Below are 17,422 nucleotides of genomic sequence, written 5' to 3'. Positions count from 1 at the left end.
GGAGGCAGTAACTTTCTGAACAATTGAATACAAACTTTTATTAGTTTTACGAGCATTACCCCAATGAGCAAGTAGACAAGTAGTTCTCTTCTTAGCCTGCATTCACTTACTGAAATGAAAATCATTCTCTTTTTAGCTTACTGATGAGAGTCATACAAATTGTTATCTACCCGGCTTTGAACTGTTTATCAAGCCTTCAAACCAATTCTTTCCTTTCCCAAGGGTCTTGGCCAAATAAAGCATTTAGAGGGCACCCAGGCCCATGGACAGAATTCTTAAGACACTTGGATTTTCTCCCAGGGAGTACTCCCCCTTATATAAGCCAACTCATTATGTGCCACCCAAAAGGGTATGGTTTTTGTACCTTTTTGGTCTAAAGACAGTCGGGAGTTGGAGAACCAGGGGCACACCCCCACCAAGAACTCCCAGGAGCAACCCCCCTCCCTAAAGGATTTCAGTCTTCCAGTCACTTTCGGTACCTAGTAAATGATGCAAAAAAGCGGCCGCAGTTTACATTATACCAGGGCTATGCGTGAATTACTGAGAGAGAAACTTAGCTTCCTTTTTTATTGGGTAAGTTGTTTAGCTCCGCACATTATTTTTATTTTGATTACTCTTTTTAGGTAACTCAATCTAAGAGAAGTGCGGTCATAAGTTTTTTGAAACATGCGGACCCAAAACAAACATAATGATTTTAAAAATCTTAATTAAGTGCCTGTAATTTTCCGGCTCACTTTAAGTTAGATAATGCAATTATGGTGAGGAATTATATACTAGCTTGGGCTACAGAACACAACATGTGTTACGTAGGCACTGATTTCAAAAACCTTTCACAATAAAATTTTGACTGCCAGATAATGAGTATTTCAACAAATCATATCTGACTTCTTCTTTAAAGAGTTTTTTATTATGCCTTACCTAATTGTTTTGTCTTGTTCACTCACATAGGTACCAATCTAATAGAAGTACAGTTGTTAATTGTTAAGTGAAGACCCAACTAAACCAGGATATTTTTAAAATGGTAAGAGCTTGTTAGAACCCCAATCCTGATTTCTATTGATAGTGACATACATGAATTACAACTACAAGTAGATAACTAGGATTCCATCTGAGCCAACAAGGGAGACAGCAGCTCCATGGAAGGATATTTCAGTCTGTGATAAATGAAACATACTATAAAAATTAGATAAACTGGGATTCCAACCCAGCAAGCAAGAGTCACAGGCACTCTCTGGACTGATACTTCAGTCAATAATAGATAAAACTTACTATTAAAACTAGATAAACTGGGATTCCAACCCAGCAAGCATTAAGGGAGACAGGAGCTCCCTGGACTGATACTTTAGTCAATAAAATGTTGAAACTTACTATTAAAGCTAGATAAACTGGGATTCCAACCCAGCAAGCAAGGGAGACAGGAGCTCCCTGGACTGATACTTCAGTCAATAATAGATAAAACTTACTATTAAAACTAAGTAAACCGGGATTCCAACCCAGCAAGCAACGGAGACAGGTGCTCCCTGGACTGTTACCTCGGTCTACGATCGATGGAACATAACTATTTTATACTAGATAAACTGGGATTCCAACCCAGCAAAAAGGGGAGACAGGAGCTCCCTGGACTGATACTTCAGTCAATAATAGATAAAACTTACTATTAAAACTAGATAAACTGGGATTCCAACCCAGCAAGCAAGGGAGACAGGAACTCCCTGGACTGATACTTCAGTCAATGATAGGTGAAACTTACCATAATAAAACTAAATAAACTGGGATTCCAGCCCAGCAAGCAAGGAAGACAGGAGCTCTCTGGAGTGATACTTTAGTCAATAATAGATGAAACGTACTATTAAAACTAGATAAACTGGGATTCCAGCCCAGCAAGCAAGGGGGGCAAGGGCTCCCTGGACTGATACTTTAGTCAATGATAGATGAAACTTACTATTAATACTAGATAAACTGGGATTCCAACCCAGCAAGCAAGAGAGACAGGAGCTCCTTGGACTTATATGTCAGTCAATAATAGATGAAACTTACTATAAAAACTAAGTAAACTGGGATTCCAGCCCAGCAAGCAAGGGAGACAGGGGCTCCCTGGACTGATACTTCAGTCAATGAGAGATGAAACTTACTGTTAAAAGAAAGCATTTACTGGGATTCCAACGCAGCAAGCTAGATAAGTAATACCTGGAGTGATACTAGAGTCTATTATGCATGTAGTTGAACCTTTAATACCCTAATTCTAGAACTAAATGAAGTGCATTACATCTTAGCTTTAATTATTATTTATAGCATTATACTGTTCGAGCAGCAGCAATTCTTTCAATAAATGTAATAGCAGCCGTAAGTAGAAAAAGGGGATTCCAAAAACAAAGTTGGCCTATTGTTGCCAATACAGTGGCCTCAAGCCAGGTGGAGGGTTTCGTGCGTTCCACAGGGTGCTTGTCTACTTATGCGGTGAGAGTGGTACTGAGCCATCAGTTACACCAAGGTCTGGGTGGTCGCCTCTGACCGACAGGTGATGTATTGGGCGCCTGATAAGAAAACGGCCGTTGCACTCAAGTGCTTATCGACTCATCCTGCAGTGGTGCAGAGCTTTACGAGTGATACTGCACGGGCCGTAGCGGTGTACCGCTCATCGGGTCATGCCATATCTCAGCTTCTGTCACGAAACAAGTCTGTTGTAAGCGCTCATGCCCAGGTGTCCCGGTCTGGACGCAAGCGGAGGTCCCCCAATTTAAATGGCCGTTGCACTCACGTGCGTCTCGGATACTGCACAGGCCATACACCCTTTTCTTTAGCGCATGCCATATCTCAGCTTCAGTAACGAAACGGGTTTTTTCAAGCCTTTCAATTTTTTTTTTGTTGTTGTTTAAATAAAAAAAATCTCAGTTATTTTAGGTATAATTTCAGATTTTCTTGGAAAGAGTTGTTGCTCTAAGAAGATTATCACTGATTTTCAAAGTAATATAGGGCAACTGGGATTCCAGCCCACCAAGCAAGGAAGACAGGAGCTCCCTGGACTGATACTTCAGTCAATAATAGATGAAACTTACTATTAAAACTAAGTAAACTGGAATTCCAACCCAGCAAGCAAGGGAGACAGGAGCTCCCTGGACTGATACTTTAGTCAATTATAGATAAAACTTACTATTAAGACTAAGTAAACTGGGATTCCAACCCAGAAAGCAAGGGAGACAGGAGCTCCCTGGACTGATACTTCAGTCAATAATAGATAAAACTTACTATTAAAACTAAGTAAATTGGGATTCCAACCCAGAAAGCAAGGGAGACAGGAGCTCCCTGGACTGATACTTCAGTCAATAATAGATGAAACATACTATTAAAACTAAATAAACTGGGATTCCAACCCAGCAAGCAAGGGAGACAGGAGCTCCCTGGACTGATACTTCAGTCAATAATAGATAAAACTTACTATTAAAACTAAGTAAACTGGGATTCGAACCCAGCAAGCAAGGGAGACAGGAGCTCCCTAGACTGATACTTCAGTCAATAATAAATGAAACTTACTGTTGAGACTGGATAAACTGGGACTCCAACCCAGCAAGGAAGGGAGACAGGAGCTCCCTGGACTGATACTTCAGTCAATAATAGATGGAACTTCCTATTAAAACTAAGTAAACTGGGATTCCAACCCAGCAAGCAAGGGAGACAGGAGCTCCCTGGACTGATACTTCAGTCAATAATAGATAAAACTTACTATTAAAACTAAGTAAATTGGGATTCCAACCCAGCAAGCAAGGGAGACAGGAGCTCCCTAGACTGATAGTTCAGTCAATAATAGATGAAACTTACTTTTAAGACTGGATAAACTTGGAGTCCAAGCCAGCAACAAAGGAAGACAGGAGCTCCCTGGACTGATACTTCAGTCAATAATAGATAAAACTTATTATTAAAACTAAGTAAACTGGGATTCCAACCCAGCAAGCAAGGGAGAAAGGAGCTCCCTGGACTGATACTTCAGTCAATAATAGATAAAACTTACTATTAAAACTAAGTAAATTGGGATTCCAACCCAGCAAGCAAGGGAGACAGGAGCTCCCTAGACTGATAGTTCAGTCAATAATAGATGAAACTTACTTTTAAGACTGGATAAACTTGGAGTCCAAGCCAGCAACAAAGGAAGACAGGAGCTTCCTGGACTGATACTTCAGTCAATAATAGATAAAACTTATTATTAAAACTAAGTAAACTGGGATTCCAACCCAGCAAGCAAGGGAGAAAGGAGCTCCCTGGACTGATACTTCAGTCAATAATAGATGAAAACTTGCTATTAAAACTAAGTAAACTGGGATTCCAATCCAGCAAGCAAGGGAGACAGGAGCTCCCTGGACTGATACTTCAGTCAATAATAGATGAAACTTACTATTAAAACTAAGTAAACTGGAATTCCAACCCAGCAAGCAAGGGAGACAGGAGCTCCCTGGACTGATACTTTAGTCAATTATAGATAAAACTTACTATTAAGACTAAGTAAACTGGGATTCCAACCCAGAAAGCAAGGGAGACAGGAGCTCCCTGGACTGATACTTCAGTCAATAATAGATAAAACTTACTATTAAAACTAAGTAAATTGGGATTCCAACCCAGAAAGCAAGGGAGACAGGAGCTCCCTGGACTGATACTTCAGTCAATAATAGATGAAACATACTATTAAAACTAAATAAACTGGGATTCCAACCCAGCAAGCAAGGGAGACAGGAGCTCCCTGGACTGATACTTCAGTCAATAATAGATAAAACTTACTATTAAGACTAAGTAAACTGGGATTCCAACCCAGCAAGCAAGGGAGACAGGAGCTCCCTAGACTGATACTTCAGTCAATAATAAATGAAACTTACTGTTGAGACTGGATAAACTGGGACTCCAACCCAGCAAGGAAGGGAGACAGGAGCTCCCTGGACTGATACTTCAGTCAATAATAGATGGAACTTCCTATTAAAACTAAGTAAACTGGGATTCCAACCCAGCAAGCAAGGGAGACAGGAGCTCCCTGGACTGATACTTCAGTCAATAATAGATAAAACTTACTATTAAAACTAAGTAAATTGGGATTCCAACCCAGCAAGCAAGGGAGACAGGAGCTCCCTAGACTGATAGTTCAGTCAATAATAGATGAAACTTACTTTTAAGACTGGATAAACTTGGAGTCCAAGCCAGCAACAAAGGAAGACAGGAGCTCCCTGGACTGATACTTCAGTCAATAATAGATAAAACTTATTATTAAAACTAAGTAAACTGGGATTCCAACCCAGCAAGCAAGGGAGAAAGGAGCTCCCTGGACTGATACTTCAGTCAATAATAGATAAAACTTACTATTAAAACTAAGTAAATTGGGATTCCAACCCAGCAAGCAAGGGAGACAGGAGCTCCCTAGACTGATAGTTCAGTCAATAATAGATGAAACTTACTTTTAAGACTGGATAAACTTGGAGTCCAAGCCAGCAACAAAGGAAGACAGGAGCTCCCTGGACTGATACTTCAGTCAATAATAGATAAAACTTATTATTAAAACTAAGTAAACTGGGATTCCAACCCAGCAGGCAAGGGAGAAAGGAGCTCCCTGGACTGATACTTCAGTCAATAATAGATGAAAACTTGCTATTAAAACTAAGTAAACTGGGATTCCAATCCAGCAAGCAAGGGAGACAGGAGCTCCCTGGACTGATACTTCAGTCAATAATAGATGAAACTTACTATTAAAACTAAGTAAACTGGAATTCCAACCCAGCATGGAAGGGAGACAGGAGCTCCCTGGACTGATACTTTAGTCAATTATAGATAAAACTTACTATTAAGACTAAGTAAACTGGGATTCCAACCCAGAAAGCAAGGGAGACAGGAGCTCCCTGGACTGATACTTCAGTCAATAATAGATAAAACTTACTATTAAAACTAAGGAAATTGGGATTCCAACCCAGAAAGCAAGGGAGACAGGAGCTCCCTGGACTGATACTTCAGTCAATAATAGATGAAACATACTATTAAAACTAAGTAAACTGGGATTCCAACCCAGCAAGCAAGGGAGACAGGAGCTCCCTAGACTGATAGTTCAGTCAATAATAGATGAAACTTACTTTTAAGACTGGATAAACTGGGATTCCAACCCAGCAAGGAAGGGAGACAGGAGCTCCCTGGACTGATACTTCAGTCAATAATAGATGGAACTTCCTATTAAAACTAAGTAAACTGGGATTCCAACCCAGCAAGCAAGGGAGACAGGAGCTCCCTGGACTGATACTTCAGTCAATAATAGATGAAAGTTACTATTAAAACTAAGTAAACTAGAATTGCAACCCAGCAAGCAAGGGAGACAGCAGCTCTCTGGACTGATACTTTAGTCAATAATAGATAAAACTTACTATTAAAACTAAGTAAACTGGGATTCGAACCCAGCAAGCAAGGGAGACAGGAGCTCCCTGGACTGATACTTCAGTCAATAATAGATAAAACTTACTATTAAGACTAAGTAAACTGGGATTCCAACCCAGCAAGCAAGGGAGACAGGAGCTCCCTGGACTGATACTTTAGTCAATTATAGATAAAACTTACTATTAAGACTAAGTAAACTGGGATTCCAACCCAGAAAGCAAGGGAGACAGGAGCTCCCTGGACTGATACTTCAGTCAATAATAGATAAAACTTACTATTAAAACTAAGTAAACTGGGATTCGAACCCAGCAAGCAAGGGAGACTGGAGCTCCCTGGACTGATACTTCAGTCAATAATAGATAAAACTTACTATTAAGACTAAGTAAACTGGGATTCCAACCCAGCAAGCAAGGGAGACAGGAGCTCCCTGGACTGATACTTCAGTCAATAATAGATGAAACATACTATTAAAACTAAATAAACTGGGATTCCAACCCAGCAAGCAAGGGAGACAGGAGCTCCCTGGACTGATACTTCAGTCAATAATAGATAAAACTTACTATTAAAACTAAGTAAACTGGGATTCCAACCCAGCAAGGAAGGGAGACAGGAGCTCCCTAGACTGATACTTCAGTCAATAATAGATGAAACTTACTGTTGAGACTGGATAAACTGGGATTCCAACCCAGCAAGGAAGGGAGACAGGAGCTCCCTGGACTGATACTTCAGTCAATAATAGATGGAACTTCCTATTAAAACTAAGTAAACTGGGATTCCAACCCAGCAAGCAAGGGAGACAGGAGCTCCCTGGACTGATACTTCAGTCAATAATAGATAAAACTTACTATTAAAACTAAGTAAATTGGGATTCCAACCCAGCAAGCAAGGGAGACAGGAGCTCCCTAGACTGATAGTTCAGTCAATAATAGATGAAACTTACTTTTAAGACTGGATAAACTTGGAGTCCAAGCCAGCAACAAAGGAAGACAGGAGCTCCCTGGACTGATACTTCAGTCAATAATAGATAAAACTTATTATTAAAACTAAGTAAACTGGGATTCCAACCCAGCAAGCAAGGGAGAAAGGAGCTCCCTGGACTGATACTTCAGTCAATAATAGATAAAACTTACTATTAAAACTAAGTAAATTGGGATTCCAACCCAGCAAGCAAGGGAGACAGGAGCTCCCTAGACTGATAGTTCAGTCAATAATAGATGAAACTTACTTTTAAGACTGGATAAACTTGGAGTCCAAGCCAGCAACAAAGGAAGACAGGAGCTCCCTGGACTGATACTTCAGTCAATAATAGATAAAACTTATTATTAAAACTAAGTAAACTGGGATTCCAACCCAGCAGGCAAGGGAGAAAGGAGCTCCCTGGACTGATACTTCAGTCAATAATAGATGAAAACTTGCTATTAAAACTAAGTAAACTGGGATTCCAATCCAGCAAGCAAGGGAGACAGGAGCTCCCTGGACTGATACTTCAGTCAATAATAGATGAAACTTACTATTAAAACTAAGTAAACTGGAATTCCAACCCAGCATGGAAGGGAGACAGGAGCTCCCTGGACTGATACTTTAGTCAATTATAGATAAAACTTACTATTAAGACTAAGTAAACTGGGATTCCAACCCAGAAAGCAAGGGAGACAGGAGCTCCCTGGACTGATACTTCAGTCAATAATAGATAAAACTTACTATTAAAACTAAGGAAATTGGGATTCCAACCCAGAAAGCAAGGGAGACAGGAGCTCCCTGGACTGATACTTCAGTCAATAATAGATGAAACATACTATTAAAACTAAGTAAACTGGGATTCCAACCCAGCAAGCAAGGGAGACAGGAGCTCCCTAGACTGATAGTTCAGTCAATAATAGATGAAACTTACTTTTAAGACTGGATAAACTGGGATTCCAACCCAGCAAGGAAGGGAGACAGGAGCTCCCTGGACTGATACTTCAGTCAATAATAGATGGAACTTCCTATTAAAACTAAGTAAACTGGGATTCCAACCCAGCAAGCAAGGGAGACAGGAGCTCCCTGGACTGATACTTCAGTCAATAATAGATGAAAGTTACTATTAAAACTAAGTAAACTAGAATTGCAACCCAGCAAGCAAGGGAGACAGCAGCTCTCTGGACTGATACTTTAGTCAATAATAGATAAAACTTACTATTAAAACTAAGTAAACTGGGATTCGAACCCAGCAAGCAAGGGAGACAGGAGCTCCCTGGACTGATACTTCAGTCAATAATAGATAAAACTTACTATTAAGACTAAGTAAACTGGGATTCCAACCCAGCAAGCAAGGGAGACAGGAGCTCCCTGGACTGATACTTTAGTCAATTATAGATAAAACTTACTATTAAGACTAAGTAAACTGGGATTCCAACCCAGAAAGCAAGGGAGACAGGAGCTCCCTGGACTGATACTTCAGTCAATAATAGATAAAACTTACTATTAAAACTAAGTAAACTGGGATTCGAACCCAGCAAGCAAGGGAGACAGGAGCTCCCTGGACTGATACTTCAGTCAATAATAGATAAAACTTACTATTAAGACTAAGTAAACTGGGATTCCAACCCAGCAAGCAAGGGAGACAGGAGCTCCCTGGACTGATACTTCAGTCAATAATAGATGAAACATACTATTAAAACTAAATAAACTGGGATTCCAACCCAGCAAGCAAGGGAGACAGGAGCTCCCTGGACTGATACTTCAGTCAATAATAGATAAAACTTACTATTAAAACTAAGTAAACTGGGATTCCAACCCAGCAAGGAAGGGAGACAGGAGCTCCCTAGACTGATACTTCAGTCAATAATAGATGAAACTTACTGTTGAGACTGGATAAACTGGGATTCCAACCCAGCAAGGAAGGGAGACAGGAGCTCCCTGGACTGATACTTCAGTCAATAATAGATGGAACTTCCTATTAAAACTAAGTGAACTGGGATTCCAACCCAGCAAGCAAGGGAGACAGGAGCTCCCTGGACTGATACTTCAGTCAATAATAGATAAAACTTACTATTAAAACTAAGTAAATTGGGATTCCAACCCAGCAAGCAAGGGAGACAGGAGCTCTCTAGACTGATAGTTCAGTCAATGATAGATGAAACTTACTTTTAAGACTGGATAAACTTGGAGTCCAAGCCAGCAAAAAAGGAAGACAGGAGCTCCCTGGACTGATACTTCAGTCAATAATAGATAAAACTTATTATTAAAACTAAGTAAACTGGGATTCCAACCCAGCAAGCAAGGGAGAAAGGAGCTCCCTGGACTGATACTTCAGTCAATAATAGATGAAAACTTGCTATTAAAACTAAGTAAACTGGGATTCCAATCCAGCAAGCAAGGGAGACAGGAGCTCCCTGGACTGATACTTCAGTCAATAATAGATGAAACTTACTATTAAAACTAAGTAAACTGGGATTCCAACCCAGAAAGCAAGGGAGACAGGAGCTCCCTGGACTGATACTTCAGTCAATAATAGATAAAACTTACTATTAAAACTAAGTAAATTGGGATTCCAACCCAGAAAGCAAGGGAGACAGGAGCTCCCTAGACTGATAGTTCAGTCAATAATAGATGAAACTTACTTTTAAGACTGGATAAACTGGGATTCCAACCCAGCAAGGAAGGGAGACAGGAGCTCCCTGGACTGATACTTCAGTCAATAATAGATGGAACTTCCTATTAAAACTAAGTAAACTGGGATTCCAACCCAGCAAGCAAGGGAGACAGGAGCTCCCTGGACTGATACTTCAGTCAATAATAGATGAAACTTACTATTAAAACTAAGTAAACTAGAATTGCAACCCAGCAAGCAAGGGAGACAGCAGCTCTCTGGACTGATACTTTAGTCAATAATAGATAAAACTTACTATTAAAACTAAGTAAACTGGGATTCGAACCCAGCAAGCAAGGGAGACAGGAGCTCCCTGGACTGATACTTCAGTCAATAATAGATAAAACTTACTATTAAGACTAAGTAAACTGGGATTCCAACCCAGCAAGCAAGGGAGACAGGAGCTCCCTGGACTGATACTTTAGTCAATTATAGATAAAACTTACTATTAAGACTAAGTAAACTGGGATTCCAACCCAGAAAGCAAGGGAGACAGGAGCTCCCTGGACTGATACTTCAGTCAATAATAGATAAAACTTACTATTAAAACTAAGTAAACTGGGATTCGAACCCAGCAAGCAAGGGAGACAGGAGCTCCCTGGACTGATACTTCAGTCAATAATAGATAAAACTTACTATTAAGACTAAGTAAACTGGGATTCCAACCCAGCAAGCAAGGGAGACAGGAGCTCCCTGGACTGATACTTTAGTCAATTATAGATAAAACTTACTATTAACACTAAGTAAACTGGGATTCCAACCCAGAAAGCAAGGGAGACAGGAGCTCCCTGGACTGATACTTCAGTCAATAATAGATGAAACATACTATTAAAACTAAGTAAACTGGGATTCCAACCCAGCAAGCAAGGGAGACAGGAGCTCCCTGGACTGATACTTCAGTCAATAATAGATGAAACTTACTATTAAAACTAAGTAAACGGGTATTCCAACCCAGCAAGCAAGGGAGACAGGAGCTCCCTGGACTGATACTTTAGTCAATAATAGATGAAACTTACTATTAAAACTAAGTAAACTGGGATTCCAACCCAGCAAGCAAGGGAGACAGGAGCTCCCTAGACTGATACTTCAGTCAATAATAGATGAAACTTACTTTTAAGACTGGATAAACTGGGATTCCAACCCAGCAAGGAAGGAAGACAGGAGCTCCCTGGACTGATACTTCAGTCAATAATAGATGAAACTTACTATTAAAACTAAGTAAACTGGAATTGCAACCCAGCAAGCAAGGGAGACAGGAGCTCTCTGGACTGATACTTTAGTCAATAATAGATAAAACTTACTATTAAAACTAAGTAAACTGGGATTCCAACCCAGCAAGCAAGGGAGATAGGAGCTCCCTGGACTGATACTTCAGTCAATAATAGATAAAACTTACTATTAAAACTAAGTAAACTGGGATTCCAACCCAGCAAGCAAGGGAGACAGGAGCTCCCTAGACTGATACTTCAGTCAATAATAGATGAAACTTACTTTTAAGACTGGATAAACTGGGATTCCAACCCAGGAAGCAAGGGAGACAGGAGCTCCCTGGACTGATACTTCAGTCAATAATAGATGGAACTTCCTATTAAAACTAAGTAAACTGGGATTCCAACCCAGCAAGCAAGGGAGACAGGAGCTCCCTGGACTGATACTTCAGTCCATAATAGATGAAACTTACTATTAAAACTAAGTAAACTGGAATTGCAACCCAGCAAGCAAGGGAGACAGGAGCTCTCTGGACTGATACTTTAGTCAATAATAGATAAAACTTACTATTAAAACTAAGTAAACTGGGATTCCAACCCAGCAAGCAAGGGAGACAGGAGCTCCCTGGACTGATACTTCAGTCAATAATAGATAAAACTTACTATTAAGACTAAGTAAACTGGGATTCCAACCCAGCAAGCAAGGGAGACAGGAGCTCCCTGGACTGATACTTTAGTCAATTATAGATAAAACTTACTATTAACACTAAGTAAACTGGGATTCCAACGTAGAAAGCAAGGGCGACAGGAGCTCCCTGGACTGATACGTCAGTCAATAATAGATGAAAGATACTATTAAAACTAAGTAAACTGGGATTCCAACCCAGCAAGCAAGGGAGACAGGAGCTCCCTGGACTGATACTTCAGTCAATTATAGATAAAACTTACTATTAAAACTAAGTAAACTGGGATTCCAACCCAGCAAGCAAGGGAGACAAGAGCTCCCTAGACTGATACTTCAGTCAATAATAGATGAAACTTACTTTTAAGACTGGGTAAACTGGGATTTCAACCCAGCAAGCAAGGGAGACAGGAGCTCCCTGGACTGATACTTCAGTCAATTATAGATAAAACTTACTATTAAAACTAAGTAAACTGGGATTCCAACACAGCAAGCAAGGGAGACAAGAGCTCCCTAGACTGATACTTCAGTCAATAATAGATGAAACTTACTTTTAAGACTGGGTAAACTGGGATTCCAACCCAGCAAGCAAGGGAGACAGGAGCTCCCTGGACTGATACTTCAGTCAATAATAGATGGAACTTGCTATTAAAACTAAGTAAACTGGGATTCCAACCCAGCAAGCAAGGGAGACAGGAGCTCCCTGGACTGATACTTCAGTCAATAATAGATGAAACTTACTATTAAAACTAAGTAAACGGGTATTCCAACCCAGCAAGCAAGGGAGACAGGAGTTCCCTGGGCTGATACTTTAGTCAATAATAGATGAAACTTACTATTAAAACTAAGTAAACTGGGATTCCAACCCAGCAAGCAAGGGAGACAGGAGCGCTCTGGACTGATACGTCAGTCAATAATAGATAAAACTTACTTTTAAAACTAAGTAAATTGGGATTCCAACCCAGCAAGCAAGGGAGACAGGAGCTCCCTGGACTGATACTTCAGTCAATAATAGATGAAAGTTACTTTTGATACTGGATAAACTGGGATTCCAACCCAGCAAGTAAGGGAGACAGGAGCTCCCTGGACTGATACTTCAGGCAATAATAGATAAAACTTAATATTAAAACTAAGTAAACTGGGATTCCAACCCAGCAGCAAGGGAGACAGGAGCTCCCTGGACTGATACTTTAGTCAATTATAGATAAAACTTACTATTAAGACTAAGTAAACTGGGATTCCAACCCAGAAAGCAAGGGAGACAGGAGCTCCCTGGACTGATACTTTAGTCAATTATAGATAAAACTTACTATTAACACTAAGTAAACTGGGATTCCAACCCAGAAAGCAAGGGAGACAGGAGCTCCCTGGACTGATACGTCAGTCAAAAATAGATGAAAGATACTATTAAAACTAAGTAAACTGGGATTCCAACCCAGCAAGCAAGGGAGACAGGAGCGCTCTGGACTGATACGTCAGTCAATAATAGATAAAACTTACTATTAAAACTAAGTAAACTGGGATTCCAACCCAGCAAGCAAGGGAGACAGGTGCTCCCTGGACTGATACTTCAGTCAATAATAGATGAAACTTACTTTTAAGACTGGATAAACTGGGATTCCAACCCAGCAAGTAATTGAGACAGGAGCTCCCTGGACTGATACTTCAGGCAATAATAGATGAAACTTACTATTAAAACTAAGTAAACTGGGATTCCAACCCAGCAAGCAAGGGAGACAGGAGCTCCCTGGACTGATACTTCCGTCAAAAATAGATAAAACTTACTATTAAAACTAAGTAAACTGGGATTCCAACCCAGCAAGCAAGGGAGACAGGAGCTCCCTGGACTGATACTTAAGTCAATAATAGATGAAACTTACTATTAAAACTAAGTAAACTGGGATTCCAACCCAGCAAGCAAGGGAGAGAGGAGCTCCCTGGACTGATACTTCAGTCAATAATAGATGAAACTTACTATTAAAACTAAGTAAACTGGGATTCCAACCCAGCAAGCAAGGGAGACAGGAGCTCCCTGGACTGATACTTCAGTCAATAATAGATGAAACTTACTATTAAAACTAAGTAAACTGGGATTCTAACCCAGCAAGCAAGGGAGACAGGAGCTCCCTGGACTGATACTTTAGTCAATAGTAGATGAAACTTACTATTAAAACTAAGTAAACTGGTATTCCAACCCAGTAATCATGGGAGACAGGCACTCCTTAAACTATTGTAAGGATACTCTAAGTAATGTATAGTTAGGTCAACTTTGATTTCAACCCAGAAAACATGGGAGACAGGCCCTCCCCAAACTATTTCATAGAAACTCTGATATACTGATACACCATTGGATGATTAGATACTATAAAAAGATAACTGTAAGGATTCAAATTGTATATTTTACTTATAGTGAACATAGTCTTGACCCTTGAAATTATTGAAGTGCTTGACTCTCCACTGTTATATCTTTGCAGGTTGTAACGAGGCTTTAGCTGGACGCTTTTTAAAAAATATATCTCAGTGGAGACGTTGGAAATGAATTTATTGTATTTATAGTGTTACTTTACGATTTTGCGCAGTTGTTGTTACGAGGAAAATGCTGTTTGAGGGTTCATTGAGAGTTGACTTGTCTTTATTGATATGATTTGTCTACGTCCCTGCCCATTATTTTTAATATCTGCTGATAGTTTGGCGTTAAACTTCATTTCTTATCTATATTCCTTATCGTTGCAAATCAAAGGCATATTCAGCAAGTTGCATAAAAGATTATCTCACGATATATAACTGAATAGGGTGGAGAGGAAAGTAGAAACTAATTTTTATCGGGACATAAAGAAACCAGAAGCTACACTCCTAGAGCTGAGTCTTGGATCTCTTTGTATCTGAAAGAGGCCAATTAAACCGGCTTGAAAGAATCAAAGGAATAAATCTTGAGAATTAGTTCCACATGAAATAGGTTGTATTAGTTTAATTTAAGTCTTTTGGTAGCATCATCTAATCTCGTTTCTTTTTCTTGAGCTTTTTAACTTTCTAGATTGTATCTACCCGGTAATTCTTGTTCATCACGTCAGGAGGCGTTTTCCACGCTTGAGGTATAACGGATATGTTTCTTTGCATTAATCCCCGGTTTTCTCCTTAGACCTACATATCGAACACCATGAGGAGGAGGTCGCGGACTGATATTCTCTAGAATAAGAGCACAAGATCGTAAGATTAGTACCTGGCGTCGTTTGCTAGTGAGAGAATATAGAACAAGGAAGTGAACGACCGAAATGAACTCATTTATCCCTGTTGCAAACAGGAGCCAGTAATATAAGTTTCTTATATGCGCTTATTACAAAAAGTACGGTTAAACCCGAAAATTAATGGTGTTGGGTGCGGCACAAGTACCTGAATTTTTTATTATCGAGATGTTTTATTTATATTTTGCTAACAGATGTTTACTCTGGTCGTTATATTTACTGAGTTCAGGTTCGTTTTCAAATTGCACTTTTACAGTGTACAAACATTGGAAAATCGTCATCTGGTGAAACCTCTACTAGCTGATGAAAAAACACCAACAAAGAGAGGTACGTGATCTCGAGAGAAAAATTGAATAGCCCCAGTTTTTACAACAGGTTTCCAGCAGGGGCAGTCCAAAAACATAGCGGGCTGTTAAACTGCAAATCACTTATAATAAATAACTAACCAACGCGAAAAACAAGAGCACAAAATAACCAGTACTCAAATTTCTCCATCACGGATCTACGGTCTACTGATAAATAGTGCACTTTCTTTTTTTTTTTTAGGACGTGTTTCTCAAGTTGGACATCAGGAGAAGTGCCTGCGTCTTACAATACAACTAAAGTGAAGATGTAGCGATCAAGATGAAATACTTTAGAAAGTTAATCTAATAATTTTTTTCCAGTAATATAAAAGCTAAATAAAACTTCGTAGGATTCTGCTACAGTAGCAGTCAGAATTTTCGAAGGAGGACTTTCCTTCTTACGGAAACGACTGCTACTGGGCGACAATAGCTTTTTTTTGTTCTGAAACTATTAAGGATAGGTCTATTCAAAATATTTTTAATGTTGGTCGTGAAATATGATGGGCTCTCGCCAGCCTTTGGGGCAGTGTTGGTAACTTACGCTGAGTACTGTTGTCGGCTTCTTTCGTTAGTCTTCGTGTTCGTAAACGCTTAAATGACTGTAATGAACACTCTCGCCATTTTTCGGGGGTACTTTCGGTAACTTTCGACATTACCTTTGACTACTTTGGCTTGCGTTAATCTTCATTTACTAAACTTACCATTACTTCGAACACGTGCTATGGTAAACACTTAAATGCCTTTGCAGAATTACTTTCAGTGAAATGAACATTCTCCCCATCTTTCGGGGATACTTTGGCATCTTTTGACCACTATTGTTGACTACTTCGGTCTGCGTTAAATCTTCATGTTTACTTCCATGTAAAAAAACCGGCGCTATCGTAAATGCCTATATGCCTTTGCCAAAATGAATACCCTCGCAGTCTCTCGGGGACACTTTCGGTAACTTTCGACCACTATCATTGACTACTTTGACTTGCGTCAATCGTCATATATACTACTGATTACTTCGAACGCGCGCTATGGCCAACTTGTGAACACTATAATGTTAATGAACACCCTCGCAATCCTTCGGGTTACTTTCGGTAACTTTCGAACACTATCGTTGACTACTTCGGCTTTCGTCAATCTTCATATAAACTTACTACTGATTACTTCGAACGCGCGCTATTGCCAGCTTGTGAACACTATAATGTTAATAAACACCCTCGCAATCCTTTGGGGTAATTTCGGTAACTTTCGAACTCTATAGTTGACTTCTTCGGCTTTCGTCAATCTTCATATAAACTTACTACTGATTACTTCAAACGCGCGCTATCGCCACCTTGTAAACAACACTATAATGTTAATAAACACTTTCTCAATCCTTCGCGGTACTTTCGGTAACTTTTGACGTCTATCGTTGACTACTTCGGCTTGCGTCAATCTTCATATAAACTTACTACTGATTACTTCAAACGCGCGCTATCGCCACCTTGTAAACAACACTATAATGTTAATAAACACTTTCTCAATCCTTCGCGGTACTTTCGGTAACTTTTGACGTCTATCGTTGACTACTTCGGCTTGCGTCAATCTTCATATAAACTTACTACTGATTACTTCAAACGCGCGCTATCGCCACCTTGTAAACAACACTATAATGTTAATAAACACTTTCTCAATCCTTCGCGGTACTTTCGGTAACTTTTGACGTCTATCGTTGACTACTTCGGCTTGCGTCAATCTTCATATAAACTTACTACTGATTACTTCAAACGCGCGCTATCGCCACCTTGTAAACAACACTATCATGTTAATAAACACTTTCTCAATCCTTCGCGGTACTTACGGTAACTTTCGAACACTATCGTTGACTACTTCGGCTTTCGTCAATCTTCATATAAACTTACTACTGATTACTTCAAACGCGCGCTATCGCC

At 39.9% G+C, this 17,422-nt stretch overlaps 1 long non-coding RNA gene across 1 annotated transcript; it reads left to right on the top strand.

Moving 5' to 3' along the window:
* The first annotated feature begins 14,121 nt into the window (after window positions 1-14,121).
* Window positions 14,122-16,877, top strand: LOC140952323 (uncharacterized). Its single transcript, XR_012167345.1, has 3 exons — window positions 14,122-15,006; window positions 15,413-15,483; window positions 15,703-16,877. It is a non-coding gene; the product is annotated as an uncharacterized lncRNA (long non-coding RNA).
* Window positions 16,878-17,422: the final 545 nt, after the last annotated feature.

Source organism: Porites lutea, chromosome 11 (assembly GCF_958299795.1).
Source record: "Porites lutea chromosome 11, jaPorLute2.1, whole genome shotgun sequence".
In the NCBI taxonomy this organism is placed as follows: Eukaryota; Metazoa; Cnidaria; class Anthozoa; order Scleractinia; family Poritidae; genus Porites; species Porites lutea.
Note: the sequence above shows the minus strand (reverse complement) of the source record. Positions and strands in the feature narration are given on the sequence as shown.